Raw genomic sequence first — 4,621 nt, forward strand, 5'->3', positions numbered from 1 at the left:
TTTAAATAGGTTTTCCTTTACTAACTGGTAATGTTGACTTGAATTACTTGATTGTAGTGATATCTGCCAAGCTCCTCCATTGCAAAGCCATTTTTCCCCTTTGTAACTAAGAAGAATAGTGTAGGGAGTTATTTTTGGGCTATTCAAACATCTTCCTCATCATACTTTCAAATAAGTCATTCATTTATTTATATTGCTATCAATTCATGAACTACTATCTTATTCAATGTGTTATTATTTATTTTGATTCCCAAATCATTTCAGATTTAATCAGTGGGAACCACTTCAGGTTTTTAATGTGTCCTCTCAACATGGGCCCCCAACATTGATTTCTGGCATAACCAGGTGTTCAAGGCTCATCTTCTATTTTTCCTGTCCTATCCCTGGTATCGATCAATTCTTCCAAGAGCTCTGGTTCTTTGTCTAGAATAAGTTATCTTGAAACCAAGACCTTGATGCTATGTGAACTCATTGTGTTTGGAGTGCTACTATTTCCAGGCCTTTTAAAGGATAGATATAAAGAACATAAAAATATGGTACCCTGTAAATATATGCATTTGTATATACATATATATATATATACATATATATGTGCAAGATACTTACATCTACATTTATTTTTAAAAATAGTTTATAAAATATAATTTTATTTTATGTTACTCTGCTGTTACATAGGGCAAAACATTTTCAACAAGGCTCTTTTAGGACTACAGTCAATGATTAGATACACACAATAATGGTCCAACTCTAAACAGCAATCACTAGACAAAGTGAATAACCTCTCACTTGGGCACAAATCTGCATGAAAAAGTACTAAAGTTTTAGACTTGGACTTGTGTACTTTAATTTATATCCCCTTTCTAGTTTATCAAGAAATTACATGCACTTTAATTTGCCAAAACCAATGCTTATATTCTGGCAGCAACATGCTACTTCTATTACATAGTAAAGTGAATACTTTATACAGATGTACAAAGGCAGGAATCTAAGTAAACATTTATTGGGAACGAAACTTGTCAACTTAAATAGCAGCATGTGAAGAGTGAATAAGGAAACTCACTGTTGTCACATGACCTTCATATGATGTTATGTAGGAGGCATTTCAGTGTGTGACACCCCCCAGCTCTGAAAAGTCAAATGCTTTTCCACTCAATCTAATACTTCTGTATTCTAACTAAAAAGGAATACAGAAAGAACTTGGAAAAGTTGCTGATTGAAAGGAAATCTCTGAAGAAGAGAAAATGAAAGAATGTAGAAATTAAGAAGTTATGTACAATATTCTTTAATTAAAATTAACTAATCTTCATATCTTCACAGTAATACAAAACACAGTCACTTACAGAACCTGTCAGATTACTTAAATACCAGATATATTTTAGTCCTCTCCATGAGTGTTTGGAAGTTACTTATGTTTATATGAAATTAAGCTATGAATTCTTTTCTACAGCAGTATTGTACACCAGGAGGGGCAAGACAAATGCAAATTGGGGAAAGAAGTTTTCCCAAAGTTGCAGTGTGAAAAGACTAAACAGTTTATTCCATACACATGAATGGATTCATTGCTATAGGAATTCTAAGTGGAATAAAAAGTGGAGATGTGTAAAAAGGTGTCTTGAGGTGAATATGGATGACATCCTGTATGCATTTAATTTTTAACTCCTTCTGCTGCATTTCATTCTTCACCTGCACTGTCTGATGTCCATATTGCTATATTGTGTCTAAGCAACTGCATGATGAGGCTGCTGCCTTTGTATAAGTCTTCATTCAATGTATCAAGTTCTGCAATGGACCCATTGAAAGCCATTTTAGCCAATGTACAGGCAAGCTCTAGGTTACTAAGGATCTCGTATTAAAGTACAGAAAAGTTAAGAGCGAACCCCAGGTGGATTGGGTATGTGGATTGCGTCTATTTCTTGCTTATATCAAATGTTTCTCAGTAAGTTCCTTGGGATTTATCTATTGTTTGTTTTTGGTCATCACCACAAGCCACTTCAGCAAGTTACTGGAGGTAGTCTTCTTTCATTTTCAGATAGAAGTCCTTACCCTGTGGATTAGTTGCATTGGATTTTAAATACTTATCCAACAATTCCAGGACCATGGTGCAGATGGATTTCAGCTCTAACTTCACCTCCTCCCAATAGTCCTTGGTCTGCTACAGCTTGTTGGAGGTGTCAGTTTTCTGCTCAATGCTGGAGATTCACCCTCCAGGGTGACTGCAGCCCCCAATCACGTTCTTGTAGGCCACAGAGAGCAGGTTGCATTCCTAGTTGGGCAGCTCAGCTCCCTGCTCCATCACAGCTTTTGTGCAAGTGGCCATGTCATCATAGTGCTTAACCACCTTCACCCCCTGGATCAGCTCCATCTTCTTTACGGTGCATAGGGTTGGGGGTGTTGTGCAGGGCTAGGGATCTAGGAACTCAGCAGAGAGCATAGGAGGCTTGGATGGTGGCAAAAAGTGAGCCAGATCAGGAAGTGTCCTCCTCAACAGCTTTTCCCTGTCTCTGAAGCCATTTGGATCTGACCTGGCCTGGAGCAAAGACTGTATTTATTTTATGCATATATATATGTATATAGAAAACCATGAATTCACACCAAGACCAGCTATATCTTTCACAGGATTGAGAGCAAAATAAAAAGCAGGCCTTGTTCAAAAAGCAAGAAAAAGGTGCCATTAAAATGATCAAAATATAATCTTTTTCTTTCCCCTGAAAACAGTCTCTCAATCAGCAAGTGCCTCTTATTTCCTTTTTAAGATCATTCTCAGTAAAGTAAAATAAAAAGTGTAAATCATTGCATGAATTTTACTGTTCATCTTTATGTTTGCAATGTGAATTTTAACCAGAAGAGGAAATACGGATGGCCAAGAGGCACATGAAGAGATGCTCAATGTCCCTGGCCATTAGAGAAATGCAAATCAAAACCACAATGAGATATCATCTCACACCCACCAGAATGGCCATTATCAACAAAACAGAAAATGACAAGTGCTGGAGAGGATGCGGAGAAAGAGGCACACTTATCCACTGTTGGTGGGAATGTCAAATGGTGCAACCACTGTGGAAGGCAGTTTGGCGGTTCCTCAAAAAGTTGAATATAGAATTGCCATATGACCCAGCAATACCATTGCTAGGTATCTACTCAAAGGACTTAAGGGCAAAGACACAAACGGACATTTGCACACCAATGTTTATAGCAGCGTTATTTACAATTGCAAAGAGATGGAAACAGCCAAAATGTCCATCAACAGAAGAATGGCTAAACAAACTGTGGTATATACATATGATGGAATATTACGCAGCTTTAAGACAAGATAAACTTATGAAGCATGTAATAACATGGATGGACCTAGAGAATATTATGCTGGGTGAGTCCAGCCAAAAACTAAAGGACAAATACTGTATGGTCCCACTGATGTGAACGGACATTCGAGAATAAACTTGAAATATGTCATTGGTAACAGAGTCCAGCAGGAGTTAGAAACAGGGTAAGATAATGGGTAATTGAAGCTGAAGGGATACAGACTGTGCAACAGGATTAGATACAAAAACTCAAAAATGGACAGCACAATAATACCTAATTGTAAAGTAATCATGTTAAAACACTGAATGAAGCTGCATCTGAGATATAGGGTTTTGTTTTTTTTTTTACTATTATTACTACTTTTATTTCTTTTCTCTATATTAACATTCTATATCTTTTTCTGTTGTGTTGCTAGTTCCTCTAAACCGATGCAAATGTACTAAGAAACGATGATCAGGCATCTATGTGATGATGTTAAGAATTACTGAGTGCATATGTAGAATGGTATGATTTCTAAATGTTGTGTTAATTTCTTTTTTTTCTTTCCATTAATAAAAAAAATGTAAATATACAAGCATTTAACCTGTGTACAAAGTCAGTAAAATTACCCAATCCTTATTTCAGAGCTTTTCATAGTTATGTATTTCATTCTTACCAGAGCAGTGGAAACCCTGCAAGAAACTTATTCAGCTGTATTAACTTACCTTTTCAATAAATACTTTATTCACCAACATCTTGTATCTTCTGCTTTGTGAAGATGAGGAAGGAAGGATGAGGAAGTTGGTCCCAGCCTTACCTGGCTGTGAGTCCTGGTCCTTGACTCACTGAGACAAAGAATTGAAACTCAAATCGAGGTTGGGAGAGTAAGGTGATTTATTAAAAACAGTGCATAAAGAGAGGAAGAAAACCAGGCTAGGAGTGTTTGGAGTCAAGTTGGGAGATTAAGGCAATTGTTAAAAGCAGCAAGTAAAGAGAGGAAGAAATAAATCATAAAGAAAGGCAGGCTCAGTTGGTGAAGAACCAGACCAGCCTGGATAGCAGTTTAGTTCAAGGTTATATGGGGCCAGTTGATGGTAGTATTGTACACATGTTAAGAGGAGGCTTTCTTGGGGTTGTTCCTTTGTGGCTTTGTTTCTTGCTTTAACAGGGTGTTCTGCCCACATTTTGCTCAATTTAAACATTTAACCATCTGTTAAAGGTAGAATGTTCTGAGTGCAGTTTGCTTAATTTATTCATTTAACTATCCATTAAAGTGGAACATTCTGACTGAAGTTTGCTCAATTTGATCATCATTAAAGGTGGTTTTAACCTCCTGGGGGTG

At 36.9% G+C, this 4,621-nt stretch overlaps 1 pseudogene; it reads right to left on the reverse strand.

The window, feature by feature from the left end:
* Positions 1 to 1,645: 1,645 nt before the first annotated feature.
* Positions 1,646 to 2,365, reverse strand: LOC143648168 (14-3-3 protein theta pseudogene; annotated as a pseudogene).
* Between the last annotated feature and the right edge of the window lie 2,256 nt (positions 2,366 to 4,621).

The sequence above is a fragment of the Tamandua tetradactyla genome, chromosome 1 (assembly GCF_023851605.1).
Source record: "Tamandua tetradactyla isolate mTamTet1 chromosome 1, mTamTet1.pri, whole genome shotgun sequence".
In the NCBI taxonomy this organism is placed as follows: Eukaryota; Metazoa; Chordata; class Mammalia; order Pilosa; family Myrmecophagidae; genus Tamandua; species Tamandua tetradactyla.